This window comes from Papaver somniferum, chromosome 1 (assembly GCF_003573695.1).
Source record: "Papaver somniferum cultivar HN1 chromosome 1, ASM357369v1, whole genome shotgun sequence".
NCBI lineage: Eukaryota > Viridiplantae > Streptophyta > Magnoliopsida > Ranunculales > Papaveraceae > Papaver > Papaver somniferum.
In genome coordinates this window covers 3,298,438-3,312,298 of record NC_039358.1, presented here as the reverse complement: position 1 = coordinate 3,312,298, position 13,861 = coordinate 3,298,438, and the positions used below count along the sequence as shown (strand labels likewise).

General features: G+C 36.5%; 15 non-coding genes and 12 pseudogenes across 15 annotated transcripts; all 27 read left to right on the top strand.

The window, feature by feature from the left end:
- Positions 1-261: 261 nt before the first annotated feature.
- Positions 262-356, top strand: LOC113345215 (annotated as a pseudogene).
- Positions 357-737: 381 nt separating this feature from the next.
- Positions 738-856, top strand: LOC113344913 (annotated as a pseudogene).
- A 369-nt stretch (positions 857-1,225) lies between these two features.
- On the top strand, positions 1,226-1,344 carry LOC113344428. Its single transcript, XR_003357805.1, has one exon. It is a non-coding gene; the product is annotated as a 5S ribosomal RNA (ribosomal RNA).
- Positions 1,345-1,724: 380 nt separating this feature from the next.
- On the top strand, positions 1,725-1,843 carry LOC113344944 (annotated as a pseudogene).
- Positions 1,844-2,224: 381 nt separating this feature from the next.
- LOC113344230 lies at positions 2,225-2,343 on the top strand. The gene has a single exon (XR_003357711.1). It is a non-coding gene; the product is annotated as a 5S ribosomal RNA (ribosomal RNA).
- A 382-nt stretch (positions 2,344-2,725) lies between these two features.
- Positions 2,726-2,844, top strand: LOC113344534. Its single transcript, XR_003357859.1, has one exon. It is a non-coding gene; the product is annotated as a 5S ribosomal RNA (ribosomal RNA).
- A 381-nt stretch (positions 2,845-3,225) lies between these two features.
- LOC113344322 lies at positions 3,226-3,344 on the top strand. Its single transcript, XR_003357759.1, has one exon. It is a non-coding gene; the product is annotated as a 5S ribosomal RNA (ribosomal RNA).
- Positions 3,345-3,711: 367 nt separating this feature from the next.
- Positions 3,712-3,806, top strand: LOC113345229 (annotated as a pseudogene).
- Positions 3,807-4,187: 381 nt separating this feature from the next.
- Positions 4,188-4,306, top strand: LOC113344908 (annotated as a pseudogene).
- Positions 4,307-4,678: 372 nt separating this feature from the next.
- LOC113344422 lies at positions 4,679-4,797 on the top strand. Its single transcript, XR_003357804.1, has one exon. It is a non-coding gene; the product is annotated as a 5S ribosomal RNA (ribosomal RNA).
- A 380-nt stretch (positions 4,798-5,177) lies between these two features.
- Positions 5,178-5,296, top strand: LOC113344936 (annotated as a pseudogene).
- A 381-nt stretch (positions 5,297-5,677) lies between these two features.
- Positions 5,678-5,796, top strand: LOC113344225. Its single transcript, XR_003357710.1, has one exon. It is a non-coding gene; the product is annotated as a 5S ribosomal RNA (ribosomal RNA).
- A 382-nt stretch (positions 5,797-6,178) lies between these two features.
- On the top strand, positions 6,179-6,297 carry LOC113344528. The gene has a single exon (XR_003357857.1). It is a non-coding gene; the product is annotated as a 5S ribosomal RNA (ribosomal RNA).
- A 381-nt stretch (positions 6,298-6,678) lies between these two features.
- Positions 6,679-6,797, top strand: LOC113344318. The gene has a single exon (XR_003357754.1). It is a non-coding gene; the product is annotated as a 5S ribosomal RNA (ribosomal RNA).
- A 367-nt stretch (positions 6,798-7,164) lies between these two features.
- On the top strand, positions 7,165-7,259 carry LOC113345222 (annotated as a pseudogene).
- Positions 7,260-7,640: 381 nt separating this feature from the next.
- On the top strand, positions 7,641-7,759 carry LOC113344902 (annotated as a pseudogene).
- Positions 7,760-8,131: 372 nt separating this feature from the next.
- On the top strand, positions 8,132-8,250 carry LOC113344417. The gene has a single exon (XR_003357803.1). It is a non-coding gene; the product is annotated as a 5S ribosomal RNA (ribosomal RNA).
- Positions 8,251-8,630: 380 nt separating this feature from the next.
- LOC113344930 lies at positions 8,631-8,749 on the top strand (annotated as a pseudogene).
- A 381-nt stretch (positions 8,750-9,130) lies between these two features.
- On the top strand, positions 9,131-9,249 carry LOC113344222. Its single transcript, XR_003357709.1, has one exon. It is a non-coding gene; the product is annotated as a 5S ribosomal RNA (ribosomal RNA).
- Positions 9,250-9,631: 382 nt separating this feature from the next.
- On the top strand, positions 9,632-9,750 carry LOC113344523. The gene has a single exon (XR_003357855.1). It is a non-coding gene; the product is annotated as a 5S ribosomal RNA (ribosomal RNA).
- A 381-nt stretch (positions 9,751-10,131) lies between these two features.
- Positions 10,132-10,250, top strand: LOC113344304. Its single transcript, XR_003357747.1, has one exon. It is a non-coding gene; the product is annotated as a 5S ribosomal RNA (ribosomal RNA).
- An 843-nt stretch (positions 10,251-11,093) lies between these two features.
- Positions 11,094-11,212, top strand: LOC113344896 (annotated as a pseudogene).
- Positions 11,213-11,593: 381 nt separating this feature from the next.
- On the top strand, positions 11,594-11,712 carry LOC113344413. Its single transcript, XR_003357802.1, has one exon. It is a non-coding gene; the product is annotated as a 5S ribosomal RNA (ribosomal RNA).
- Positions 11,713-12,092: 380 nt separating this feature from the next.
- On the top strand, positions 12,093-12,211 carry LOC113344923 (annotated as a pseudogene).
- A 381-nt stretch (positions 12,212-12,592) lies between these two features.
- Positions 12,593-12,711, top strand: LOC113344217. The gene has a single exon (XR_003357708.1). It is a non-coding gene; the product is annotated as a 5S ribosomal RNA (ribosomal RNA).
- Positions 12,712-13,093: 382 nt separating this feature from the next.
- Positions 13,094-13,212, top strand: LOC113344697 (annotated as a pseudogene).
- A 382-nt stretch (positions 13,213-13,594) lies between these two features.
- Positions 13,595-13,713, top strand: LOC113344299. Its single transcript, XR_003357744.1, has one exon. It is a non-coding gene; the product is annotated as a 5S ribosomal RNA (ribosomal RNA).
- Positions 13,714-13,861: the final 148 nt, after the last annotated feature.

Below are 13,861 nucleotides of genomic sequence, written 5' to 3'. Positions count from 1 at the left end.
TTTTGAATTATTTCCTAATTAGTTGAAAACCTGGACGTCGGGAATTTAATTGAATATTATAATGCATTTTCACTAAAAAAACTATTAAAAAGATGTTAATTGTTCAGAATGACTTCTCCAAAACAATCTCCTCGCCGTAAGGTTTCCAACGAGTCATCACTTGTCCTCATCGGACTTTCCACGAAGAATTAATAGGCGTTAGATGGATTGAGCCAACACATTGGAGACGTGTTAAGAAGTAAAACTAGTAAGATCCTTTCAGCAATCGATCATACCAGCACTAATGCACCAGAACCCATCAGAACTCTGCAGTTAAGCGTGCTTGGGCGAGAGTAGTACTACTCGTGTTGATTTCCTTTTTTGTTTTGTTGCCATGTTTTTTTGCCGATTTGTCTAATGAAGGGAAGTGACGAGTAGTGAAATATATTTATTTTCACTAGGACTTTATCTTTTTGGACAAAATTCTTTTGAATTATTTCCTAATTTGTTGAAAACCCGGACGCCGGGCATTTAATTGAATATTATAATGCATTTTTAATTATTTTCACTAAAAAAACCTATTAAAAAAATGTTAATTGTTCAGAATAACTGCTCCAAAACAATCTTCTCGCCATAAGGTCTCCAACGAGTCATCACTTGTCCTGATCGGACATTCCACGAAGAATTAATAGGCGTTAGACGGATTGAGCCAACACATTGGAGACGTGTTAAGTAGTAAAACTAGTAAGATATTTTTAGCAATCGATCATACCAACACTAATGCACCAGAACCCATTAGAACTCTGCAGTTAAGCGTGCTTTGGAGAGAGTGGTACTAAGATGGGTGACTTCTTGGGAAGTCCTCGTGTTGATTGCCCTTTTTGTTTTTTTGCCATTTTTTTTGCCGATTTGCCTAATGAAGGGCAGTGACGAGTAGTGAAATATATTTGTTTTCACTAGGACTTTATCTTTTTGGACAAAATTCTATTGAATTATTTCCTAATTTTTGAGAACCCGGACGCCGGGCATTTAATTGAATATTATAATGCATTTTCACTAAAAAAAACTATTAAAAAGATGTTGATTGTTCAGAATGACTGCTCCAAAACGATCTACTTGCCGTAAGGTTTCCAACGAGTCATCACTTGTCCTGATCGGACTTTCCACGAAGAATTAATAGGCGTTAGACGGATGGAGCCAACACATTGGAGACGTGTTAAGTAGTAAAACTAGTAAGATCCTTTCAACAATCGATCATACCAGCACTAATGCACCAGAACCCATCAGAACTCTGCATTTAATCGTGCTTGGGCGGGAGTAGTACTAAGATGGGTGACTTTTTGGGAAGTCCTCGTGTTGTTTGCCTTTTTTGTCTTGTTGCCATTTTTTTTGCCGATTTGTCTAATGAAGGGAAGTGACGAGTAGTGAAATATATTTATTTTCACTAGGACTTTATCTTTTTGGAAAAAAATCTTTTGAATTATTTCCTAATTTGTTGAAAACCCGGATGTCGGGCATTTAATTGAATATTATAATGCATTTTTAATGTATTTTAACTAAAAAAACTATTAAAAATATGTTAATTGTTTAGAATGACTGCTCCAAAACAATCTCCTCGCCGTAAGGTTTCCAACGAGTCATCACTTGTCCTGATCGGACTTTCCACGAAGAATTAATAGGCGTTAGACGGATCGAGCCAACACATTGGAGACGTGTTAAGTAGTAAAACTAGTAAGATCCTTTCATCAATCGATCATACCAGCACTAATGCACCAGAACCCATCAGAAATCTGCATTTAAGCGTGCTTGGGCGAGAATAGTACTAAGATGGGTGACATCTTGGGAAGTCCTCGTGTTGATCGCCTTTTTTGTTTTTTTGCCATAATATTTTTGCCGATTTGTCTAATGAAGGGAAGTGATGAGTAGTGAAATGTATTTATTTTCACTAGGACTTTATCTTGTTGGACAAAATTCTTTTGAATTATTTCCTAATTTTTCGAAAACCCGGACATCGGGCATTTAATTGAATATTATAATGCATTTTTAATGTATTTTCACTAAAAAACTATTAAAAAAATTTTGATTGATCAGAATAACTGCTCCAAAACAATCTCCTCGCCGTAAGGTCTCCAACGAGTCATCACTTGTCCTGATCGGACTTTCCACGAAGAATTAATAGGCGTTAGACGGATTGAGCCAACACATTGGAGACGTGTTAAGTAGTAAAACTAGTAAGATCCTTTCAGCAATCGATCATACCAGCACTAATGCACCAGAACCCATCAGAACTCTGCAGTTAAGCCTGCTTGGGCGAGAATGGTACTAAGATGGGTGACCTCTTGGGAAGTCCTCTTGTTGATTGCCTTTTTTGTTTCTTTGCCATTTTTTTTTTGCCGATTTATCTAATGAAGGCCTGTGACGAGCAATGAAATATATTTGTTTTCACTAGGACTTTATCTTTTTGGACAAAATTCTTTTGAATTATATCCTAATTTTTAGACAATCCGGACGCTGGGCATATAATTGAATATTATAATGCATTTTTAACGTATTTTCACTAAAAAAACTATTAAAAAGATGTTAATTGTTCAGAATGACTGCTCCAAAACAATCTCCTCTCCGTAAGGTTTCCAACGAGTTATCACTTGTCCTGATCCGACCTTTCACGAAGAATTAATAGGCGTTAGACGGATCGAGCCAACACATTGGAGACGTGTTAAGTAGTAAAACTAGTAAGATCCTTTCAGCAATCGATCATACCATCACTAATGCACCAGAACCCATCAGAACTCTGCAGTTAAGCGTGCTTGGGTGATATTAGTACTAAGATGGGTGACCTCTTGGGAAGTCCTCCTGTTGATTGCCTTTTTTGTATTTTTGCCTTTTTTTTTGCCGATTTGTCTAATGAAGGGCAGTGACGAGTAGTGAAATATATTTGTTTTCACTAGGACTTTATCTTTTTGGACAAAGTTCTTTTGAATTATTTCCTAATTTGTTGAAAACCCGGACGCCGGGTTTTTAATTGAATATTATAATGCATTTTTAATGTATTTTCACTAAAAAAAACTATTAAAAAGATGTTAATTGTTCATAATGACTGCTCCAAAACAATCTCCTCTCCGTAAGGTTTCCAACGAGTCATCACTTGTCCTGATCGGACTTTCCACGAAGAATTAATAGGCGTTAGACGGATTGAGCCAACACATTAGAGACGTGTTACGTAGTAAAACTAGTAAGATCCATTCAGCAATCGATCATACCAGCACTAATGCACCAGAACCCATTAGAACTCTGCAGTTAAGCGTGCTTGGGAGAGAGTGGTACTAAGATGGGTTACCTCTTGGAAAGTCCTCATGTTGATTGCCTTTTTTGTTTTTTGCCATTTTTTTGCCGATTTGTTTAATGAAGGGCAGTGACGAGTAGTGAAATATATTTGTTTTCACTAGGACTATATCTTATTGGACAAAATTATTTTGAATTATTTCCTAATTAGTTGAAAACCTGGACGTCGGGAATTTAATTGAATATTATAATGCATTTTCACTAAAAAAACTATTAAAAAGATGTTAATTGTTCAGAATGACTTCTCCAAAACAATCTCCTCGCCGTAAGGTTTCCAACGAGTCATCACTTGTCCTCATCGGACTTTCCACGAAGAATTAATAGGCGTTAGATGGATTGAGCCAACACATTGGAGACGTGTTAAGAAGTAAAACTAGTAAGATCCTTTCAGCAATCGATCATACCAGCACTAATGCACCAGAACCCATCAGAACTCTGCAGTTAAGCGTGCTTGGGCGAGATTAGTACTACTCGTGTTGATTTCCTTTTTTGTTTTGTTGCCATGTTTTTTTGCCGATTTGTCTAATGAAGGGAAGTGACGAGTAGTGAAATATATTTATTTTCACTAGGACTTTATCTTTTTGGACAAAATTCTTTTGAATTATTTCCTAATTTGTTGAAAACCCGGACGTCGGGCATTTAATTGAATATTATAATGCATTTTTAATTATTTTCACTAAAAAAACCTATTAAAAAAATGTTAATTGTTCAGAATAACTGCTCCAAAACAATCTTCTCGCCATAAGGTCTCCAACGAGTCATCACTTGTCCTGATCGGACATTCCACGAAGAATTAAAAGGCGTTAGACGGATTGAGCCAACATATTGGAGACGTGTTAGGTAGTAAAACTAGTAAGATATTTTCAGCAATCGATCATACCAACACTAATGCACCAGAACCCATTAGAACTCTGCAGTTAAGCGTGCTTTGGAGAGAGTGGTACTAAGATGGGTGACTTCTTGGGAAGTCCTCGTGTTGATTGCCTTTTTTGTTTTTTTGCCATTTTTTTTTTGCCGATTTGCCTAATGAAGGGCAGTGACGAGTAGTGAAATATATTTGTTTTCACTAGGACTTTATCTTTTTGGACCAAAATTCTATTGAATTATTTCCTAATTTTTTGAGAACCCGGACGCCGGGCATTTAATTGAATATTATAATGCATTTTCACTAAAAAAACTATTAAAAAGATGTTGATTGTTCAGAATGACTGCTCCAAAACGATCTACTTGCCGTAAGGTTTCCAACGAGTCATCACTTGTCCTGATCGGACTTTCCACGAAGAATTAATAGGCGTTAGACGGATGGAGCCAACACATTGGAGACGTGTTAAGTAGTAAAACTAGTAAGATCCTTTCAACAATCGATCATACCAGCACTAATGCACCAGAACCCATCAGAACTCTGCATTTAATCGTGCTTGGGCGGGAGTAGTACTAAGATGGGTGACTTTTTGGGAAGTCCTCGTGTTGTTTGCCTTTTTTGTCTTGTTGCCATTTTTTTTGCCGATTTGTCTAATGAAGGGAAGTGACGAGTAGTGAAATATATTTATTTTCACTAGGACTTTATCTTTTTGGAAAAAAATCTTTTGAATTATTTCCTAATTTGTTGAAAACCCGGATGTCGGGCATTTAATTGAATATTATAATGCATTTTTAATGTATTTTAACTAAAAAAACTATTAAAAATATGTTAATTGTTTAGAATGACTGCTCCAAAACAATCTCCTCGCCGTAAGGTTTCCAACGAGTCATCACTTGTCCTGATCGGACTTTCCACGAAGAATTAATAGGCGTTAGACGGATCGAGCCAACACATTGGAGACGTGTTAAGTAGTAAAACTAGTAAGATCCTTTCATCAATCGATCATACCAGCACTAATGCACCAGAACCCATCAGAAATCTGCATTTAAGCGTGCTTGGGCGAGAATAGTACTAAGATGGGTGACATCTTGGGAAGTCCTCGTGTTGATCGCCTTTTTTGTTTTTTTGCCATAATATTTTTGCCGATTTGTCTAATGAAGGGAAGTGATGAGTAGTGAAATGTATTTATTTTCACTAGGACTTTATCTTGTTGGACAAAATTCTTTTGAATTATTTCCTAATTTTTCGAAAACCCGGACATCGGGCATTTAATTGAATATTATAATGCATTTTTAATGTATTTTCACTAAAAAACTATTAAAAAAATTTTGATTGATCAGAATAACTGCTCCAAAACAATCTCCTCGCCGTAAGGTCTCCAACGAGTCATCACTTGTCCTGATCGGACTTTCCACGAAGAATTAATAGGCGTTAGACGGATTGAGCCAACACATTGGAGACGTGTTAAGTAGTAAAACTAGTAAGATCCTTTCAGCAATCGATCATACCAGCACTAATGCACCAGAACCCATCAGAACTCTGCAGTTAAGCCTGCTTGGGCGAGAATGGTACTAAGATGGGTGACCTCTTGGGAAGTCCTCTTGTTGATTGCCTTTTTTGTTTCTTTGCCATTTTTTTTTTGCCGATTTATCTAATGAAGGCCTGTGACGAGCAATGAAATATATTTGTTTTCACTAGGACTTTATCTTTTTGGACAAAATTCTTTTGAATTATATCCTAATTTTTAGACAATCCGGACGCTGGGCATATAATTGAATATTATAATGCATTTTTAACGTATTTTCACTAAAAAAACTATTAAAAAGATGTTAATTGTTCAGAATGACTGCTCCAAAACAATCTCCTCTCCGTAAGGTTTCCAACGAGTTATCACTTGTCCTGATCCGACCTTTCACGAAGAATTAATAGGCGTTAGACGGATCGAGCCAACACATTGGAGACGTGTTAAGTAGTAAAACTAGTAAGATCCTTTCAGCAATCGATCATACCATCACTAATGCACCAGAACCCATCAGAACTCTGCAGTTAAGCGTGCTTGGGTGATATTAGTACTAAGATGGGTGACCTCTTGGGAAGTCCTCCTGTTGATTGCCTTTTTTGTATTTTTGCCTTTTTTTTTGCCGATTTGTCTAATGAAGGGCAGTGACGAGTAGTGAAATATATTTGTTTTCACTAGGACTTTATCTTTTTGGACAAAGTTCTTTTGAATTATTTCCTAATTTGTTGAAAACCCGGACGCCGGGTTTTTAATTGAATATTATAATGCATTTTTAATGTATTTTCACTAAAAAAAACTATTAAAAAGATGTTAATTGTTCATAATGACTGCTCCAAAACAATCTCCTCTCCGTAAGGTTTCCAACGAGTCATCACTTGTCCTGATCGGACTTTCCACGAAGAATTAATAGGCGTTAGACGGATTGAGCCAACACATTAGAGACGTGTTACGTAGTAAAACTAGTAAGATCCATTCAGCAATCGATCATACCAGCACTAATGCACCAGAACCCATTAGAACTCTGCAGTTAAGCGTGCTTGGGAGAGAGTGGTACTAAGATGGGTTACCTCTTGGAAAGTCCTCATGTTGATTGCCTTTTTTGTTTTTTGCCATTTTTTTGCCGATTTGTTTAATGAAGGGCAGTGACGAGTAGTGAAATATATTTGTTTTCACTAGGACTATATCTTATTGGACAAAATTATTTTGAATTATTTCCTAATTAGTTGAAAACCTGGACGTCGGGAATTTAATTGAATATTATAATGCATTTTCACTAAAAAAACTATTAAAAAGATGTTAATTGTTCAGAATGACTTCTCCAAAACAATCTCCTCGCCGTAAGGTTTCCAACGAGTCATCACTTGTCCTCATCGGACTTTCCACGAAGAATTAATAGGCGTTAGATGGATTGAGCCAACACATTGGAGACGTGTTAAGAAGTAAAACTAGTAAGATCCTTTCAGCAATCGATCATACCAGCACTAATGCACCAGAACCCATCAGAACTCTGCAGTTAAGCGTGCTTGGGCGAGATTAGTACTACTCGTGTTGATTTCCTTTTTTGTTTTGTTGCCATGTTTTTTTGCCGATTTGTCTAATGAAGGGAAGTGACGAGTAGTGAAATATATTTATTTTCACTAGGACTTTATCTTTTTGGACAAAATTCTTTTGAATTATTTCCTAATTTGTTGAAAACCCGGACGTCGGGCATTTAATTGAATATTATAATGCATTTTTAATTATTTTCACTAAAAAAACCTATTAAAAAAATGTTAATTGTTCAGAATAACTGCTCCAAAACAATCTTCTCGCCATAAGGTCTCCAACGAGTCATCACTTGTCCTGATCGGACATTCCACGAAGAATTAAAAGGCGTTAGACGGATTGAGCCAACATATTGGAGACGTGTTAGGTAGTAAAACTAGTAAGATATTTTCAGCAATCGATCATACCAACACTAATGCACCAGAACCCATTAGAACTCTGCAGTTAAGCGTGCTTTGGAGAGAGTGGTACTAAGATGGGTGACTTCTTGGGAAGTCCTCGTGTTGATTGCCTTTTTTGTTTTTTTGCCATTTTTTTTTTGCCGATTTGCCTAATGAAGGGCAGTGACGAGTAGTGAAATATATTTGTTTTCACTAGGACTTTATCTTTTTGGACCAAAATTCTATTGAATTATTTCCTAATTTTTTGAGAACCCGGACGCCGGGCATTTAATTGAATATTATAATGCATTTTCACTAAAAAAACTATTAAAAAGATGTTGATTGTTCAGAATGACTGCTCCAAAACGATCTACTTGCCGTAAGGTTTCCAACGAGTCATCACTTGTCCTGATCGGACTTTCCACGAAGAATTAATAGGCGTTAGACGGATGGAGCCAACACATTGGAGACGTGTTAAGTAGTAAAACTAGTAAGATCCTTTCAACAATCGATCATACCAGCACTAATGCACCAGAACCCATCAGAACTCTGCATTTAATCGTGCTTGGGCGGGAGTAGTACTAAGATGGGTGACTTTTTGGGAAGTCCTCGTGTTGTTTGCCTTTTTTGTCTTGTTGCCATTTTTTTTGCCGATTTGTCTAATGAAGGGAAGTGACGAGTAGTGAAATATATTTATTTTCACTAGGACTTTATCTTTTTGGAAAAAAATCTTTTGAATTATTTCCTAATTTGTTGAAAACCCGGATGTCGGGCATTTAATTGAATATTATAATGCATTTTTAATGTATTTTAACTAAAAAAACTATTAAAAATATGTTAATTGTTTAGAATGACTGCTCCAAAACAATCTCCTCGCCGTAAGGTTTCCAACGAGTCATCACTTGTCCTGATCGGACTTTCCACGAAGAATTAATAGGCGTTAGACGGATCGAGCCAACACATTGGAGACGTGTTAAGTAGTAAAACTAGTAAGATCCTTTCATCAATCGATCATACCAGCACTAATGCACCAGAACCCATCAGAAATCTGCATTTAAGCGTGCTTGGGCGAGAATAGTACTAAGATGGGTGACATCTTGGGAAGTCCTCGTGTTGATCGCCTTTTTTGTTTTTTTGCCATAATATTTTTGCCGATTTGTCTAATGAAGGGAAGTGATGAGTAGTGAAATGTATTTATTTTCACTAGGACTTTATCTTGTTGGACAAAATTCTTTTGAATTATTTCCTAATTTTTCGAAAACCCGGACATCGGGCATTTAATTGAATATTATAATGCATTTTTAATGTATTTTCACTAAAAAACTATTAAAAAAATTTTGATTGATCAGAATAACTGCTCCAAAACAATCTCCTCGCCGTAAGGTCTCCAACGAGTCATCACTTGTCCTGATCGGACTTTCCACGAAGAATTAATAGGCGTTAGACGGATTGAGCCAACACATTGGAGACGTGTTAAGTAGTAAAACTAGTAAGATCCTTTCAGCAATCGATCATACCAGCACTAATGCACCAGAACCCATCAGAACTCTGCAGTTAAGCCTGCTTGGGCGAGAATGGTACTAAGATGGGTGACCTCTTGGGAAGTCCTCTTGTTGATTGCCTTTTTTGTTTCTTTGCCATTTTTTTTTTGCCGATTTATCTAATGAAGGCCTGTGACGAGCAATGAAATATATTTGTTTTCACTAGGACTTTATCTTTTTGGACAAAATTCTTTTGAATTATATCCTAATTTTTAGACAATCCGGACGCTGGGCATATAATTGAATATTATAATGCATTTTTAACGTATTTTCACTAAAAAAACTATTAAAAAGATGTTAATTGTTCAGAATGACTGCTCCAAAACAATCTCCTCTCCGTAAGGTTTCCAACGAGTTATCACTTGTCCTGATCCGACCTTTCACGAAGAATTAATAGGCGTTAGACGGATCGAGCCAACACATTGGAGACGTGTTAAGTAGTAAAACTAGTAAGATCCTTTCAGCAATCGATCATACCATCACTAATGCACCAGAACCCATCAGAACTCTGCAGTTAAGCGTGCTTGGGTGATATTAGTACTAAGATGGGTGACCTCTTGGGAAGTCCTCCTGTTGATTGCCTTTTTTGTATTTTTGCCTTTTTTTTTGCCGATTTGTCTAATGAAGGGCAGTGACGAGTAGTGAAATATATTTGTTTTCACTAGGACTTTATCTTTTTGGACAAAGTTCTTTTGAATTATTTCCTAATTTGTTGAAAACCCGGACGCCGGGTTTTTAATTGAATATTATAATGCATTTTTAATGTATTTTCACTAAAAAAAACTATTAAAAAGATGTTAATTGTTCATAATGACTGCTCCAAAACAATCTCCTCTCCGTAAGGTTTCCAACGAGTCATCACTTGTCCTGATCGGACTTTCCACGAAGAATTAATAGGCGTTAGACGGATTGAGCCAACACATTAGAGACGTGTTACGTAGTAAAACTAGTAAGATCCATTCAGCAATCGATCATACCAGCACTAATGCACCAGAACCCATTAGAACTCTGCAGTTAAGCGTGCTTGGGAGAGAGTGGTACTAAGATGGGTTACCTCTTGGAAAGTCCTCATGTTGATTGCCTTTTTTGTTTTTTGCCATTTTTTTGCCGATTTGTTTAATGAAGGGCAGTGACGAGTAGTGAAATATATTTGTTTTCACTAGGACTATATCTTATTGGACAAAATTATTTTGAATTATTTCCTAATTAGTTGAAAACCTGGACGTCGGGAATTTAATTGAATATTATAATGCATTTTCACTAAAAAAACTATTAAAAAGATGTTAATTGTTCAGAATGACTTCTCCAAAACAATCTCCTCGCCGTAAGGTTTCCAACGAGTCATCACTTGTCCTCATCGGACTTTCCACGAAGAATTAATAGGCGTTAGATGGATTGAGCCAACACATTGGAGACGTGTTAAGAAGTAAAACTAGTAAGATCCTTTCAGCAATCGATCATACCAGCACTAATGCACCAGAACCCATCAGAACTCTGCAGTTAAGCGTACTTGGGCGAGAGTAGTACTACTCGTGTTGATTTCCTTTTTTGTTTTGTTGCCATGTTTTTTTGCCGATTTGTCTAATGAAGGGAAGTGACGAGTAGTGAAATATATTTATTTTCACTAGGACTTTATCTTTTTGGACAAAATTCTTTTGAATTATTTCCTAATTTGTTGAAAACCCGGACGCCGGGCATTTAATTGAATATTATAATGCATTTTTAATTATTTTCACTAAAAAAACCTATTAAAAAAATGTTAATTGTTCAGAATAACTGCTCCAAAACAATCTTCTCGCCATAAGGTCTCCAACGAGTCATCACTTGTCCTGATCGGACATTCCACGAAGAATTAATAGGCGTTAGACGGATTGAGCCAACACATTGGAGACGTGTTAGGTAGTAAAACTAGTAAGATATTTTCAGCAATCGATCATACCAACACTAATGCACCAGAACCCATTAGAACTCTGCAGTTAAGCGTGCTTTGGAGAGAGTGGTACTAAGATGGGTGACTTCTTGGGAAGTCCTCGTGTTGATTGCCTTTTTTGTTTTTTTGCCATTTTTTTTTGCCGATTTGCCTAATGAAGGGCAGTGACGAGTAGTGAAATATATTTATTTTCACTAGGACTTTATCTTTTTGGAAAAAAATCTTTTGAATTATTTCCTAATTTGTTGAAAACCCGGATGTCGGGCATTTAATTGAATATTATAATGCATTTTTAATGTATTTTAACTAAAAAAACTATTAAAAATATGTTAATTGTTTAGAATGACTGCTCCAAAACAATCTCCTCGCCGTAAGGTTTCCAACGAGTCATCACTTGTCCTGATCGGACTTTCCACGAAGAATTAATAGGCGTTAGACGGATGGAGCCAACACATTGGAGACGTGTTAAGTAGTAAAACTAGTAAGATCCTTTCAACAATCGATCATACCAGCACTAATGCACCAGAACCCATCAGAACTCTGCATTTAATCGTGCTTGGGCGGGAGTAGTACTAAGATGGGTGACTTTTTGGGAAGTCCTCGTGTTGTTTGCCTTTTTTGTCTTGTTGCCATTTTTTTTGCCGATTTGTCTAATGAAGGGAAGTGACGAGTAGTGAAATATATTTATTTTCACTAGGACTTTATCTTTTTGGAAAAAAATCTTTTGAATTATTTCCTAATTTGTTGAAAACCCGGATGTCGGGCATTTAATTGAATATTATAATACATTTTTAATGTATTTTAACTAAAAAAACTATTAAAAATATGTTAATTGTTTAGAATGACTGCTCCAAAACAATCTCCTCGCCGTAAGGTTTCCAACGAGTCATCACTTGTCCTGATCGGACTTTCCACGAAGAATTAATAGGCGTTAGACGGATCGAGCCAACACATTGGAGACGTGTTAAGTAGTAAAACTAGTAAGATCCTTTCATCAATCGATCATACCAGCACTAATGCACCAGAACCCATCAGAAATCTGCATTTAAGCGTGCTTGGGCGAGAATAGTACTAAGATGGGTGACATCTTGGGAAGTCCTCGTGTTGATCGCCTTTTTTGTTTTTTTGCCATAATATTTTTGCCGATTTGTCTAATGAAGGGAAGTGATGAGTAGTGAAATGTATTTATTTTCACTAGGACTTTATCTTGTTGGACAAAATTCTTTTGAATTATTTCCTAATTTTTCGAAAACCCGGACATCGGGCATTTAATTGAATATTATAATGCATTTTTAATGTATTTTCACTAAAAAACTATCAAAATATTTTTGATTGATCAGAATAACTGCTCCAAAACAATCTCCTCGCCGTAAGGTCTCCAACGAGTCATCACTTGTCCTGATCGGACTTTCCACGAAGAATTAATAGGCGTTAGACGGATTGAGCCAACACATTGGAGACGTGTTAAGTAGTAAAACTAGTAAGATCCTTTCAGCAATCGATCATACCAGCACTAATGCACCAGAACCCATCAGAACTCTGCAGTTAAGCCTGCTTGGGCGAGAATGGTACTAAGATGGGTGACCTCTTGGGAAGTCCTCTTGTTGATTGCCTTTTTTGTTTCTTTGCCATTTTTTTTTTGCCGATTTGTCTAATGAAGGCCTGTGACGAGCAATGAAATATATTTGTTTTCACTAGGACTTTATCTTTTTGGACAAAATTCTTTTGAATTATATCCTAATTTTTAAACAATCCGGACGCTGGGCATATAATTGAATATTATAATGCATTTTTAACGTATTTTCACTAAAAAAACTATTAAAAAGATGTTAATTGTTCAGAATGACTGCTCCAAAACAATCTCCTCTCCGTAAGGTTTCCAACGAGTTATCACTTGTCCTGATCCGACCTTTCACGAAGAATTAATAGGCGTTAGACGGATCGAGCCAACACATTGGAGACGTGTTAAGTAGTAAAACTAGTAAGATCCTTTCAGCAATCGATCATACCATCACTAATGCACCAGAACCCATCAGAACTCTGCAGTTAAGCGTGCTTGGGCGATAGTAGTACTAAGATTGGTGACCTCTTGGGAAGTCCTCGTGTTGATTACCTTTTTTGTATTTTTGCCTTTTTTTTTTGCCGATTTGTCTAATGAAGGGCAGTGACGAGTAGTGAAATATATTTTTTTTCACTAGGACTTTATCTTTTTGGACAAAGTTCTTTTGAATTATTTCCTAATTTGTTGAAAACCCGGACGCCGGGTTTTTAATTGAATATTATAATGCATTTTTAATGTATTTTCACTAAAAAAAACTATTAAAAAGATGTTAATTGTTCATAATGACTGCTCCAAAACAATCTCCTCTCCGTAAGGTTTACAACGAGTCATCACTTGTCCTGATCGGACTTTCCACGAAGAATTAATAGGCGTTAGACGGATTGAGCCAACACATTAGAGACGTGTTACGTAGTAAAACTAGTAAGATCCATTCAGCAATCGATCATACCAGCACTAATGCACCAGAACCCATTAGAACTCTGCAGTTAAGCGTGCTTGGGAGAGAGTGGTACTAAGATGGGTTACCTCTTGGAAAGTCCTCATGTTGATTGCCTTTTTTGTTTTTTGCCATTTTTTTGCCGATTTGTTTAATGAAGGGCAGTGACGAGTAGTGAAATATATTTGTTTTCACTAGGACTATATCTTTTTGGACAAAATTCTTTTGAATTATTTCCTAATTAGTTGAAAACCTGGACGTCGGG